Genomic DNA, 15,793 nt, shown 5'->3' with positions numbered 1-15,793 from the left:
CTCTCTGAGAGGCTTTAACTGTTGTCAGGAGGGAGTCTTGACTGGGATGAGTGTCAACTCTCTGAGAGGCTTTAACTGTTGTCAGGAGGGAGTCTTGACTGGGATGAGTGTTATCTCTCTGAGAGGCTTTAACTGTTGTCAGGAGGGAGTCTTGACAGGGATGAGTGTCAACTCTCTGAGAGGCTTTAACTGTTGTCAGGAGGGAGTCTTGACTGGGATGAGTGTTAACTCTCTGAGAGGCTTTAACTGTTGTCAGGAGGGAGTCTTGACAGGGATGAGTGTCAACTCTCTGAGAGGCTTTAACTGTTGTCAGGAGGGAGTCTTGACAGGGATGAATGTCAACTCTCTGAGAGGCTTTAACTGTTGTCAGGAGGGAGTCTTGACAGGGATGAGTGTTATCTCTCTGAGAGGCTTTAACTGTTGTCAGGAGGGAGTCTTGACAGGGATGAGTGTTAACTCTCTGAGAGGCTTTAACTGTTGTCAGGAGGGAGTCTTGACAGGGATGAGTGTTATCTCTCTGAGAGGCTTTAACTGTTGTCAGGAGGGAGTCTTGACAGGGATGAGTGTTATCTCTCTGTCTTCTTTAACTGTTGTCAGGAGGGAGTCTTGACAGGGATGAGTGTCAACTCTCTGAGAGGCTTTAACTGTTGTCAGGAGGGAGTCTTGACAGGGATGACTGTCAACTCTCTGAGAGGCTTTAACTGTTGTCAGGGCTATTCCAGGAAGTACAGAGCACACAGGGTAGCGTCCCAAAGAGCACCCTGTTCCCTAGGGGCCCTGTTCAAATGCATCACACTCTATGAGTAATAGGGTGCTATAGGGCCCTGGTCAACAGTAGTGCACTATATAGGGAATAGGGTGCCATAGGGCCCAGGTCTAAAGTAGTGCACTGAATAGGGTGCCATAGGGCCCTGGTCTAAAGTAGTGCACTATATAGGGAATAGGGTGCCATAGGGCCCTGGTCTAAAGCAGTGCACTATATAGGGAATAGGGTGCCATAGGGCCCTGGTCTAAAGCAGTGCACTATATAGGGATTAGGGTGCCATAGGGCCCTGGTCTAAAGCAGTGCACTATATAGGGAATACGGTGCCATAGGGTCCTGGTCTAAAGCAGTGCACTATATAGGGATTAGGGTGCCATAGGGCCCTGGTCTAAAGCAGTGCACTATATAGGGAATAGGGTGCCATAGGGCCCTGGTCTAAAGCAGTGCACTATATAGGGAATAGGGTGCCATAGGGCCCTGGTCTAAAGTAGTGCACTATATAGGGAATAGGGTGCCATTTGGGACGTAATCTAAGACTTCACACTCCTGATATTTATAGACAGACAACTTGTGTTGTGGCTCACTGCTGCTGGACTTCCTGTTCCTGCTGTGGGCGGGGGGTCCGAGGATTGACGGGGGGAGCCCAATTCCCAACTCAGCAGGACTGCATCCTGGAGCGATGTTTGTCCAAATCTCTGGCCTCGTTCCGCTGGGCAGGACTGGAGCTGGGGGTTGTAGGTGAGAGGGGATGTGGCTGGGTCAGGCTGGGGGAGAGAGCCTGGGGTTGGTCTCGGTGAGAGGGGATGTGGCTGGGTCAGAGAGCCTGGGGTTGGTCTAGGTGAGAGGGGATGTGGCTGGGTCAGAGAGCCTGGGGTTGGTCTAGGTGAGAGGGGATGTGGCTGGGTCAGAGAGCCTGGGGTTGGTCTAGGTGAGAGGGGATGTGGCTGGGTCAGAGAGCCTGGGGTTGGTCTAGGTGAGAGGGGATGTGGCTGGGTCAGGCTGGGGGAGAGAGCCTGGGGTTGGTCTCGGTGAGAGGGGATGTGGCTGGGTCAGAGAGCCTGGGGTTGGTCTAGGTGAGAGGGGATGTGGCTGGGTCAGAGAGCCTGGGGTTGGTCTAGGTGAGAGGGGATGTGGCTGGGTCAGGCTGGGGGAGAGAGCCTGGGGTTGGTCTCGGTGAGAGGGGATGTGGCTGGGTCAGGTAAACATTCTGACGGGGGAGAAGAGTTGGGCTGGGTCAGGCTAGAATGGGACTGGTGATGGGTAATGGAGTCCTGCTGCAGTCTCTGTCCCTTCTCTCTTTCCTGTCAGTCCCTCCGATCTCTCTCCTCTCTGCATTAAAGGTCACATCTCCCCTGTTAAACTAACCTTGACTGATTTACTCTCCCTCTCTACCTCCCTCTCTCTCTCTCTCTACCTCCCTCTATCTCCCTCTCTCTCTACCTCCCTTTACATCTCCCTCTCTACCTCTCTCTCTACCTCCCTCTATCTCCCTCTCTCTCTACCTCTCTCTCTACCTCCCTCTCTACCTCTCTCTACCTCTCCCTACCCCTCTCTCTCTCTCTCTCTCTCTCTCTCTACCTCCCTCTCCCTCTCTACCTCTCTCTACCTCCCTCTCCCTCTCTACCTCTCTCTACCTCTCTCTACCTCTCTCTACCTCTCTCTACCTCTCTCTACCTCCCTCTCTACCTCTCTCTACCTCCCTCTCTACCTCTCTCTCTACCTCCCTCTCTACCTCTCTCTCTACCTCTCTCTCTACCTCCCTCTCTACCTCCCTCTCTACCTCTCTCTCTCTCTCTCTCTCTCTACCTCCATCTATCTCCCTCTCTACCTCCCTCTCTACTTCTCTCTACCTCCCTCTCTACCTACAGTTGAAGTCAGAAGCACATACACTTAGGTTTGAGTCAATAAAACTCATTTTTCAACCACTCCACAAATGTCTTGTTAACAAACTATAGTTTCGGCAAGTCGGTTAGGACATCTACTTTGTACATGACACAAGTAATTTTTCCAACAATTATTTACAGACAAATTATTTCACTTATAATTCACTGTATCACAATTCCAGTGGGTCAGAAGTTTGCATACACTAAGTTGACTGTGCCTTTAAACAGCTTGGAACATTCCAGAAAATTATGTCATGGCTTTAGAAGCTTCTGATAGGCTAATTGACATAATTTGAGTCAATTGGAGGTGTACCTGTAGATGTATTTCAAGGACTACCTTCAAACCCAGTACCTCTGCATGACATCATGGTAAAATCAAAATAAATCAGCCAAGACCTCAGATTTAAAAAATGTAGATCTCCACAAGTCTGGTTCATCCTTGGGAGCAATTTCCAAACACCTGAAGGTACCACGTTCATCTGTATAAACAATAGTACGCAAGAATAAACACCATGGGACCACGCAGCCGTCATACCGCTCAGGAAGGAGACACGTTCTGGCTCCTAGAAAAAAGTGCAAATCAATCCCAGAACAACAGCAAAGGACCTTGTGAAGATGCTGGAGGAAACGGGTACAAAAGTATATATCCACAGTAAAACAAGTCCTATATTGACATAACCTGAAAGGTCAGCAAGGAAGAAGCCACTGCTCCAATACCGCCATAAAAAAGCCAGACTACGGTTTGCAACGGCACATGGGGATAAAGATGGTACTTTTTGGAGAAATGTCCTCTGGTCTGATGAAACAAAAATAGAACTGTTTGGCCATAATGACCATCGTTATGTTTGGAGGAAAAAGGGGGTGGCCTGCAAGCCAAAGAATACCATCCCAACCGTGAAGCACGGGGGTGGCAGCGCTTTGCTGCAGGAGGGCCTGGTGCACTTCACAAAATAGACGGCATCATGAGGAAAGAAAATGATGTGGATATATTGAAGCAACATCTCAAGACATCAGTCAGGAAGTTAAAGCTAGGTCTTAAATGGGTCTTCCAAATGGACAATGACCCCAAGCATACGTCCAAAGTTGTGGCAAAATGGCTTAAGGACAACAAAGTCAAGGTATTGGAGTGGCCATTACAAAGCCCTCACCTCAATCCCATAGAAGATTTGTGGGCAGAACTGAAAAAGTGTTTGCGAGCAAGGAGGCCTACAAACCTGACTCAGTTACAGCAGCTCTGTCAGGAGGAATGGGCCAAAATTCACCCAACTTATTGTGGGAAGCTTGTTGAAGGCTACCTGAAACGTTTGACCCAAGTTAAACAATTTAAAGGCAATGCTACCAAATACTAATTAAGTGTATGTAAACTTCTGACCCACTAGGAATGTGATGAAAGAAATAAAAGCTGAAATAAATTATTCTCTACTATTATTCTGACATTTCACATTCTTAAAATAAAGTGGTGATCCTATCTGACCTAAGACAGGGAACTTTTACTAAGATTAAATGTCAGGAATTGTGTAAAACTTAGTTCAAATGTATTTGGCTAAGGTGTATGTAAACTTCTGACTTCAACTGTATCCCCCTCTCTCTTTCTCTCTCCCTCCTCCTCTCACCACCTCTCTTTCTTGCTCTCCCTCTGGCTCGCTCTCACTCACTCCCTCTCTTTGTCTCTCTCTCTCGCTCACTCCCTCTCTTTCTCTCTCTCACTCACTCCCTCTCTTTCTCTCTCTCACTCACTCCCTCTCTTTCTCTCTCTCTCACTCACTCCCTCTCTTTCTCTCTCTCTCACTCACTCCCTCTCTTTCTCTCTCTCTCACTCACTCCCTCTCTTTCTCTCGCTCTCACTCACTCCCTCTCTTTGTCTCTCTCTCTCGCTCACTCCCTCTCTTTCTCTCTCTCACTCACTCCCTCTCTTTCTCTCTCTCACTCACTCCCTCTCTTTGTCTCTCTCTCTCGCTCACTCCCTCTCTTTCTCTCTCTCACTCACTCCCTCTCTTTCTCTCTCTCACTCACTCCCTCTCTTTGTCTCTCTCTCTCGCTCACTCCCTCTCTTTCTCTCTCTCGCTCACTCCCTCTCTTTCTCTCTCTCACTCACTCCCTCTCTTTCTCTCTCTCACTCACTCCCTCTCTTTCTCTCTCTCACTCACTCCCTCTCTTTCTCTCTCTCTCACTCACTCCCTCTCTTTCTCTCTCTCTCACTCACTCCCTCTCTTTCTCTCTCTCTCACTCACTCCCTCTCTTTCTCTCTCTCTCCCTCCCTCCCTCTCTGGCAGCCTCTCTCTCTCCCTTCCTCCCTCTCTGGCAGCCTCTCTCTCCCTTCCTCCCTCTCTGGCAGCCTCTCTCTCCCTTCCTCCCTCTCTGGCAGCCTCTCTCTCTCCCTTCCTCCCTCTCTGGCAGCCTCTCTCTCTCCCTGTCTCCCTCTCTGGCAGCCTCCCTCCCTCCCTCCCTCCCTCCCTGGCAGCCTCTCTCTCTCTCTCCTTTTCCCTGCCTCTTTCTGTCTCTATCATTGGAACCTACTGCTGGACAGTAACAGACCCACAGGATGTCAGTAATAACACACACAGGTAGAGACTGAGTTATAGAAAACATAGTCATGTTTATTCATGTTTCACCACACAGATGGACGGACAGACAGATAGACAGATGGGCTGTGAGTCCTGATCTGTTGGCGAGGGTAGAGTCAAAGGGATAGCATCTGTAAGCTCTGCTCTGGGGTCAGTTCTCAGTAGAGTCAAAGGGATAGCATCTGTAAGCTCTGCTCTGGGGTCAGTTCTCAGTAGAGTCAAAGGGATAGCATCTGTAAGCTCTGCTCTGGGGTCAGTTCTCAGTAGAGTCAAAGGGATAGCATCTGTAAGCTCTGCTCTGGGGTCAGTTCTCAGTAGAGTCAAAGGGATAGCATCTGTAAGCTCTGCTCTGGGGTCAGTTCTCAGTAGAGTCAAAGGGATAGCATCTGTAAGCTCTGCTCTGGGGTCAGTTCTCAGTAGAGTCAGATGAATAGAGAACAGAGTCTTTAAGCTCTGCTCTGGGGTCAGTTCTCAGTGTGTTTAACAGAACATTGTACTGTGATGGAGCAGGCTGGAGGTCAGGACAGCACCGGAGATTTACCCAATCAACTAAACATCCAGAAGTACAGAGTAAAAGACAGACAGAACACAGTACAGGCAGTATAGTCAGTTTACACCAGCCATCTAATAGGTCACTAACAGAACTACTACCATCCAACAGACTCTTCACTAGAACTCATGTTTTGTCACGTTGACTTCAGTGCTACAGCCTGGATGGGGCTGGGGGGGGTCACGTATCCTTTAGCTGTCCTTAAATGTGCTGTGTTTGGCACATTCTCCTCATTAAATAGCTGGGAACACTAAAGAAGAAGAAAACAACATTCCTTGTCCAGGAAATGCATTGGATTCAGCACTGGAGGTTGTATGTGTCTCTAAACACCAAGTGGTTAGAAGCAGCCAGAGTGACATTGGGTTAGCATGGTAACAGCAGGGCACTCCAATGTCCTCCAAACCAACAGAAACCATGTGACAGAATGTCCAATGGGTTCTAGAATCTACTACAGCGTCAACAATGGATGTAGGAGATCCTCTGTGTGTGGGTACAGTTTCAGACCTGTCCAGGTGTATCGGTGGGTATTAATGTGTATCGGTGGGTATTAAAGTGTATTGGTGGGTATTAAAGTGTATTAAAGTGTATCGGTGGGTATTAAAGTGTATTAAAGTGTATTGGTGGGTATTAAAGTGTATTGGTGGGTATTAAAGTGTAGTAAAGTGTATCGGTGGGTATTAAAGTGTATTGGTGGGTATTAAAGTGTATTAAAGTGTATCGGTGGGTATTAAAGTGTAGTAAAGTGTATTGGTGGGTATTAAAGTGTATTGGTGGGTATTAAAGTGTAGTAAAGTGTATCGGTGGGTATTAAAGTGTATCGGTGGGTATTAAAGTGTATCGGTGGGTATTAAAGTGTATTAAAGTGTATCGGTGGGTATGAAAGTGTATTAAAGTGTATCGGTGGGTATTAAAGTGTATCGGTGGGTATTAAAGTGTATGTGGTGTATGACTGTGAAATAAATTGTTCTGGTGTGTGTTGTAGAAAGGCAGGGTGTAGGTCTGTGGGAGAACTCCTATCTGTAATGGTGTGGGTGGTGTAGGTCTGTGGAGAATTCCTATCTGTAATAATGTGGGTGGTATAGGTCTGTGGAGAACTCCTATCTGTAATGGTGTGGGTGGTATAGGTCTGTGGAGAATTCCTATCTGTAATGGTGTGGGTGGTGTAGGTCTGTGGAGAACTCCTATCTGTAATGGTGTGGGTGGTGTAGGTCTGTGGAGAATTCCTATCTGTAATGGTGTGGGTGGTATAGGTCTGTGGAGAACTCCTATCAGTAATAATGTGGGTGGTATAGGTCTGTGGAGAATTCCTATCTGTAATAATGTGGGTGGTATAGGTCTGTGGAGAATTCCTATCTGTAATGGTGTGGGTGGTATAGGTCTGTGGGAGAACTCCTATCTGTAATGGTGTGGGTGGTGTAGGTCTGTGGGAGAACTCCTATCTGTAATGGTGTGGGTGGTGTAGGTCTGTGGGAGAACTCCTATCTGTAATGGTGTGGGTGGTGTAGGTCTGTGGGAGAACTCCTATCTGTAATGGTGTGGGTGGTGTAGGTCTGTGGGAGAACTCCTATCTGTAATGGTGTGGGTGGTGTAGGTCTGTGGGAGAACTCCTATCTGTAATGGTGTGGGTGGTGTAGGTCTGTGGGAGAACTCCTATCAGTAATGGCGTGGGTGGTGTAGGTCTGTGGGAGAACTCCTATCAGTAATAATGTGGGTGGTATAGGTCTGTGGAGAACTATCTGTAATGGTGTGGGTGGTATAGGTCTGTGGAGAACTCCTATCTGTAATGGTGTGGGTGGTGTAGGTCTGTGGAGAACTCCTATCAGTAATAATGTGGGTGGTGTAGGTCTGTGGAGAACTCCTATCTGTAATGATGTGGGTGGTATAGGTCTGTGGAGAACTCCTATCAGTAATAATGTGGGTGGTGTAGGTCTGTGGAGAACTCCTATCTGTAATGGTGTGGGTGGTATAGGTCTATGGGAGAACTCCTATCTGTAATGGTGTGGGTGGTGTAGGTCTGTGGAGAACTCCTATCAGTAATAATGTGGGTGGTGTAGGTCTGTGGAGAACTCCTATCTGTAATGGTGTGGGTGGTATAGGTCTGTGGAGAACTCCTATCAGTAATAATGTGGGTGGTGTAGGTCTGTGGAGAACTCCTATGTGTAATGGTGTGGGTGGTGTAGGTCTGTGGGAGAACTCCTATCTGTAATGGTGTGGGTGGTATAGGTCTGTGGAGAACTCCTATCTGTAATGGTGTGGGTGGTATAGGTCTGTGGGAGAACTCCTATGTGTAATGGTGTGTGTGGCCAGTTCTTCTCCAGCTGTTATCACAGGTGAACAATGCAACGGTGATGTTCCACTCTACAGGTAATTGGTTCTAACCCCCTCTCTGTTCCACTCTATAGGGCATTGGTTCTAACCCCCTCTCTGTTCCACTCTATAGGTCATTGGTTCTAACCCCCTCTCTGTTCCACTCTATAGGCCATTAGTTCTAACCCCCTCTCTGTTCCACTCTATAGGTCATTGGTTCTAATTCCATCTCTGTTCCACTCTATAGGTCATTGGTTCTAACCCCCTCTCTGTTCCACTCTATAGGTCATTGGTTCTAACCCCCTCTCTGTTCCACTCTATAGGCCATTAGTTCTAACCCCCTCTCTGTTCCACTCTATAGGTCATTGGTTCTAATTCCATCTCTGTTCCAGTCTATAGGTCATTGGTTCTAACCCCTCTCTGTTCCACTCTATAGGTCATTGGTTCTAACCCCCTCTCTGTTCCACTCTATAGGCCATTAGTTCTAACCCCCTCTATGTTCCACTCTATAGGTCATTGGTTCTAATTCCATCTCTGTTCCACTCTATAGGTCATTGGTTCTAACCCCCTCTCTGTTCCACTCTATAGGTCATTGGTTCTAACCCCCTCTCTGTTCCACTCTATAGGTCATTGGTTCTAACCCCTCTCTGTTCCACTCTATAGGTCATTGGTTCTAATTCCATCTCTGTTCCACTCTATAGGTCATTGGTTCTAACCCCCTCTCTGTTCCACTCTATAGGTCATTGGTTCTAACCCCCCCTCTGTTCCACTCTATAGGTCATTGGTTCTAACCCCCTCTCTGTTCCACTCTATAGGTCATTGGTTCTAACCCCCTCTCTGTTCCACCCTATAGGTCATTGGTTCTAACCCCCTCTCTGTTCCACCCTATAGGTCATTGGTTCTAACCCCCTCTCTGTTCCACCCTATAGGTCATTGGTTCTAACCCCCTCTCTGTTCCACCATATAGGTAATTGGTTCTAACCCCCTCTCTGTTCCACCCTATAGGTAATTGGTTCTAACCCCATCTGTTTCCACCCCCGGGTCTCTGCTGTCAGTCAGCTTCTTATAATCCCTTCTGTGTTCCATAATATAGGCCAGTGGTTCCACCCTTCTGATATTTCCCTGTTGTCTGAATCGCCCCTTTCTCTCCCCTCCCCCCTCTGCTGGTGTAAAGGAGCTCCATGGTCAGGTTGTTAAAGGTCTATATTTGGGTCAGATGGTTTCTAGTGGTGCCTGTATCAACATCGTATAGCTGTATAATCCTACTGGAGTTGGAGAATCTATGAAACTCCTTCTTAAATATAACCTCTGGTTTAAACTCTCATTCCTTACTTTGTCAGCCTGTCAATCCCCCTCCCTGCATCAAAGATTCAGTAACTTTGTTAACTCTGTGTTAGCTGCCTGAGTTGGTCTGGTTTAGCTGTCTCTATGTGGCCTGTGGGATGGAACTTTACACTTTGGATGTTAGGAGATGGATTGTATGAATGTTCTGTGATGGTTGTATGAATGTTATGAGATGGTTGTATGGATGTTATGAGATGGTTGTATGGATGTTATGAGAAGGTTGTATGAATGTTAGGAGATGGTTGTATGGATGTTATGAGAAGGTTGTATGAATGTTCTGTGATGGTTGTATGGATGTTCTGTGATGGTTGTATGGATGTTATGAAAAGGTTGTATGAATGTTAGGAGATGGTTGTATGAATGTTCTGTGATGGTTGTGTGGATGTTATGAGAGGCCTCCCGAGTGGCTCAGTGGTCTAAGGCTGTGCCACTAGAGATCATGGGTTCGAGTCCAGGCTCTATCGCAGCCGGCAGCGACCGGGAGACCCATGAGACGGCGTACAATTGGCCCAGCGTCGTCCAGGTTAGGGGAGGGCTCTTGTCCCATTCCACACTAGCTACTCCTGTGGTGGGCCGGGTGCAATGCATGCTGACACGTCGCCAGGTGGACGGGGTTTCCTCCCACACATTGGTGCGGCTGGCTTCCAGGCTTGAGCGGGCATTGTGTCAAGAAGCAGTGCGGCTTGGCTGGGTTGTATTTCGGAGGACGCACGGCTCTCGACCTTCGCCTCGAGTCCGTCGCCGCGAGTCCGTAAGGGAGTTGCAGCGATGGGACAAGACTGTAACTATCAGTTGGATACCACGAAATTGGGGAGAAAAAGGGGTAAAAATTCAAAGTAAATTATGTTCTGTGATGGTTGTATGAATGTTCTGTGATGGTTGTGTGGAGGTTCCTCCCAATACATTGAGGTTGACAGGTCTTCTCAGTGTTCTCTGACCCTGAGGTAGTGTTAGGGGTCAGGGTTAGGTAGGGTTTCTGAGGTAGTGTTAGGGGTCAGGGTTAGGTAGGGTTAGGGGTCAGGGTTAGGTAGGGTTTCTGAGGTAGTGTTTTGGGGCAGGGTTAGGTAGGGTTAGGGGTCAGGGTTAGGGGTCAGGGTTAGGTAGTGTTAGGGGTCAGGGTTAGGTAGGGTTACTGAGGTAGGGTTAGGGGTCAGGGTTAGGTAGGGTTACTGAGGTAGGGTTAGGGGTCAGGGTTAGGTAGGGTTACTGAGGTAGGGTTAGGGGTCTGGGTTGTTTGTTTGGTAGGGTTAGTTTGATAGACAGGTGTCAGATTTAGTGTCTGAGCCTGAACCAACTGACCTCTAAACTCTAACCGTGACCTGGAAGTCTTATGAATAGCTCTCTCGCATTGCTGTCTGACCTTGTACCCGACAGGAAGTCTGAGGTCTTATGCAACACAAAACTCTGTCCTCCAGACTTCCAAATGACATCAATGCATGATTTAGGTAAAAGCCCACCCGACAGAGAGTGATCTGAAGCTGGGATTTGCCTGTCGTAAAGCATCTTACAGGGTAGCTTAGGGGTTTCAATCCTAGCTCTGCACAGATGAACATGTCCTTAGGCAGCTTTCCACTCCCTAAGACACCATGTCATTAGCTCTGGCACAGTCTGATATGAGCCTGATACCTGCTACCTACCTGCTAACCTGCCACAACACCTCAACCTACCTGCTGCTTGCCCTGGACATCACAGAGCTCTATCAGGTTCTACTGGGTTCACTCGGGTTCTACTAGATTCTACCAGGTTCTGAGGTTCTACCAGGTTCTACTATAGTCTATCATACTGTTCCACTATTCTCAGGGCGGGGTATCACCAAGGTGGGGTGGCTTTAGGCTTAGAGAGTGGAGGTGGCTTTAGGCTTAGAGAGTGGAGGTAGCTTTAGACTTAGAGAGTGGAGGTGGCTTTAGACTTAGAGAGTGGAGGTGGCTTTAGACTTAGAGAGTGGAGGTGGCTTTAGGCTTAGAGAGTGGAGGTGGCTTTAGGCTTAGAGAGTGGAGGTGGCTTTAGGCTTAGAGAGTGGAGGTGGCTTTAGGCTTAGAGAGTGGAGGTGGCTTTAGGATTAGAGAGTGGAGGTGGCTTTAGGCTTAGAGAGTGGGGGTGGCTTTAGGCTTAGAGAGTGGGGGTGGCTTTAGGCTTAGAGAGTGGGGGTGGCTTTAGGCTTAGAGAGTGGGGTGGCTTTAGGCTTAGAGAGTGGGGGTGGCTTTAGGCTTAGAGAGTGGAGGTGGCTTTAGGCTTAGAGAGTGGAGGTGGCTTTAGGCTTAGAGAGTGGAGGTGGCTTTAGGCTTAGAGAGTGGAGGTGGCTTTAGGCTTAGAGAGTGGAGGTGGCTTTAGGCTTAGAGAGTGGAGGTGGCTTTAGGCTTAGAGAGTGGAGGTGGCTTTAGGCTTAGAGAGTGAAGGTGGCTTTAGGCTTAGAGAGTGGAGGTGGCTTTAGGATTAGACGTTGGGTTTCGGGTTAGAGGTTGGAGACGGTCAGACAGGACCAGATTAACAGGGAGAGGAGGGGGCTGAGAGGCTTTGGTCCTGATACCATTAGCAGAACATGACCTAATGAGGCCAGACAGACCTGCTCCATGTGCTCTATACATACTGCCCAGCCTCCCTACAGCCACAGCTCTTCCAGGCCAGAGGCCTGGTACCAAAGTACCATATCAGACCTCATGTATTGAGCCTGGATGATACAGCAAAACCTGTAGTTACTACATCATGGAAAACCCAAACATGTCTGGTCTGTCGTATGTCAGCAGGTCTGTCGAATACCCGTACATGTTCGTGGTTTGTCCATACATCCAGACAGTACATATTTAGTCCACAATAACATTTGGATCAGATTTCTGTTTAAGTCAGAGCAGTGATGTCATAGAATGAGCTGAATGACAGTGTAGATCCCCTACTCCACACCTGGTGATGTCATATCCCCTAGTGATCTTATTTTTCATCTGCTGCCCTAGGTATATCAACAAGGCACGTTGTCTCTTCATACTAGGCTGTACTGTCCAGCCCCATGGTAGAGTCTCTCCATGCTAGGCTGTACTGTCCATCCCAATGGTAGAGTCTCTCCATGCTAGAATGTACTGTCCAGCCCAATGGTAGAGTCTCTCCACAATAGGCTGTACTGTCCAGCCCCATGGTAGAGTCTCTCCATGCTCGGCTGTACTGTCCATCCCAATGGTAGAGTCTCTCCATGCTAGAATGTACTGTCCAGCCCAATGGTAGAGTCTCTCCACAATAGGCTATACTGTCCAGCCCAATGGTAGAGTCTCTCCATGCTCGGCTGTACTGTCCAGCCCCATGGTAGAGTCTCTCCATGCTAGGCTGTACTGTCCAGATCCATGGTCTGAGTCTGAAGATGCTAGGCTGTACTGTCCAGCCCAATGATAGAGTCTCTCCATGCTAGGCTGTACTGTCCAGCCCAATGGTAAAGTCTTTCCATGCTAGGCTGTACTGTCCAGCCCCATGGTAGAGTCTCTCCATGCTAGGCTGTACTGTCCAGATCTATGGTCTGAGTCTGAAGATGCTAGGCTGTACTGTCCAGCCCCATGGTAGAGTCTCTCCATACTAGGCTGTACTGTCCAGCGCAATGGTAAAGTCTCTCCATGCTAGGCTGTACTGTCCAGCCCCATGGTAGAGTCTCTCCATGCTAGGCTGTACTGTTCACATCCATGGTCTGAGTCTGAAGATGCTAGGCTGTACTGTCCATCCCAATGATATAGTCTCTCCATGCTAGGCTGTACTGTCCAGCCCCATGGTAGATTCTCTCCATGCTAGGCTGTACTGTCCAGCGCAATGGTAGTCTCTCCATGCTAGGCTGTACTGTCCAGCGCAATGGTAGAGTCTCTCCATGCTAGGCTGTACTGTCCAGCCCCATGGTAGAGTCTCTCCATACTAGGCTGTACTGTCCAGCGCAATGGTAAAGTCTCTCCATGCTAGAGTCTCTCCATACTAGGCTGTACTGTCCAGCGCAATGGTAAAGTCTCTCCATGCTAGGCTGTACTGTCCAGCCCCATGGTAGAGTCTCTCCATACTAGGCTGTACTGTCCAGCGCAATGGTAAAGTCTCTCCATGCTAGGCTGTACTGTCCAGCCCCATGGTAGAGTCTCTCCATGCTAGGCTGTACTGTCCAGCCCCATGGTCGAGTCTCTCCATGCTAGGCTGTACTGTCCAGCTCCATGGTCTGAGTCTGAAGATGCTAGGCTGTGTGGTGGCTGTTCTTGGTATATATATTTTTTTATTTTTTCCTTTGATGATGACTTCAATAAATAACAAATATATTTATATATCATATATAGCCATGTAGAAACTACATGTATTTCACATAACTTAAATAATAATTTATATGTACAGCCCCCCTTCACAATAAGGAAATATATTCCATAATGTCTCTGGTCGGGTTGTGTGTTTACGTCCTGCGGTGTTTCCGTGACAACGCACAGACACAGGAAGTGTCTATCCGTATCCAGCGCCAGCCCACAGAGGTCCGGTCCTGCGTCAGAGCTCTGACGTACGTCTGAGAGGTCTTACACTGCGAGTTCAGTGTTTGTCATCGATGCGCGACAGCCGCTCTTAAAAGGTTTGGCAGTCCGACACTTGGTCTCATAGAAGTACTGCTTAACAAAGTTGCTTTCAGCGGTTCCCATCTTTATCTGATCCAGGACGGTGACCTGACGACCCCTGATGTCCACCGCATTCGTCTTGTCTGTCACCCACTGTGATTGGCTGTCACAGACGGAGTACTCCCCGCGGTAACTCTTGTGTTCTGCGTATCTCTTCCTGCGGGTCTTGTTGGTTCTGCCAGAGCTGCCCACGTAGTCATCTATAGAGTAGAGCGGAGGGGGCTGCAGGGGCGCCCGCTCACTCAGCAGGACCCGGGGAGAGTTATAGTGTTTCTGCTGCACCAGCAGGTCAGATGACCTGGGCTGGTACAGCGAGCTGCGCCTCTCCAGGAATCTACTGTCGTCCAGAGGGGTGTCAATGGCGAGCAGGCCCAACGGTGGCAATGTGTCCTGGGCCTGCCTGTCCTGGCCCTCACCCTGCCTCCCCCGGCCGCGGGTCAGGTCCGCCTGCAGCAGCTGGATGATGAGGGAGTTGATGGGGTCCTGGGTGGGCGGGGGCTGCTGGCGCTCCATGTGCGTTGCCTGGATACCGTAGAGGTACGCTAGGAACAACACATACAGCAACATGGACATCACTAGATTCACCTGTAAGATCTGTGGAGTAGAGACAGAATATCAGTTATTAATCACCTATAATCAATAATTACACCACTAGATTCACCTGTAAGATCTGTGGAGTAGACAGAATACCAGTTATTAATCACCTATAATCAATAATTACACCACTAAATTCACCTGTAAGATCTATGGAGTAGAGGATTCAGAATAGCAGTTATTAAATCAACTATAATCCATAATTCCACCACTAGATTCACCTGTAAGATATGTGGTGTAGAGGAGACAGACAATCAGGTATTAATAATCACCTATAATCAATAATTACACCACGAGATTCAGTTATTCTGGATTCAGAATATTCTGGAGGATTATCAATGTTTTATGTTCTGAATCTAGAATCATGCCAAAATGCTAATAGAATTAGTCCTGGAGCATTATGAATGTTGTATTATGTTCTGAATCTAGAATCATGCAAAATGCTAATAGAATTAGTCCTGGAGCATTATGAATGTTGTTTTATGTTCTGAATCTAGAATCATGCCAAACTGCTAATAGAATTAGTCCTGGAACATTATGAAGGTTGTTTTATGTTCTGAATCTAGAATCATGCCAAAATGCTAATAGAATTAGTCCTGGAGCATTATGAATGTTGTATTATGTTCTGAATCTAGAATCATGCCAAAATGCTAATAGAATTAGTCCGGGAGCATTATGAAGGTTGTTTTATGTTCTGAATCTAGAATCATGCCAAAATGCTAATAGAATTAGTCCTGGAGCATTATGAAGGTTGTTTTATGTTCTGAATCTAGAATCATGCCAAAATGCTAATAGAATTAGTCCTGGAGCATTATGAATGTTTTATGTTCTGAATCTAGAATCATGCCAAAATGCTAATAGAATTAGTCCTGGAACATTATGAATGTTGTTTTATGTTCTGAATCTAGAATCATGCCAAAATGCTAATAGAATTAGTCCTGGAGCATTATGAAGGTTGTTTTATGTTCTGAATCTAGAATCATGCCAAAATGCTAATAGAATTAGTCCTGGAGCATTATGAAGGTTGTTTTATGTTCTGAATCTAGAATCATGCCAAAATGCTAATAGAATTAGTCCTGGAGCATTATGAATGTTGTTTTATGTTCTGAATCTAGAATCATGCCAAAATGCTAATAGAATTAGTCCTGGAACATTATGAATGTTGTTTTATGTTCTGA

The 15,793-nt window shown here is 47.5% G+C and overlaps 1 pseudogene; it reads right to left on the bottom strand.

Annotated features, from left to right (window-relative positions):
- Nucleotides 1-13,667: 13,667 nt before the first annotated feature.
- Nucleotides 13,668-14,594, bottom strand: LOC135532324 (neurotrophin-3-like; annotated as a pseudogene).
- Nucleotides 14,595-15,793: the final 1,199 nt, after the last annotated feature.

Source organism: Oncorhynchus masou, unplaced genomic scaffold (genome assembly GCF_036934945.1).
Source record: "Oncorhynchus masou masou isolate Uvic2021 unplaced genomic scaffold, UVic_Omas_1.1 unplaced_scaffold_1815, whole genome shotgun sequence".
Classification (NCBI taxonomy): domain Eukaryota; kingdom Metazoa; phylum Chordata; class Actinopteri; order Salmoniformes; family Salmonidae; genus Oncorhynchus; species Oncorhynchus masou.
Note: the sequence above shows the minus strand (reverse complement) of the source record. Positions and strands in the feature narration are given on the sequence as shown.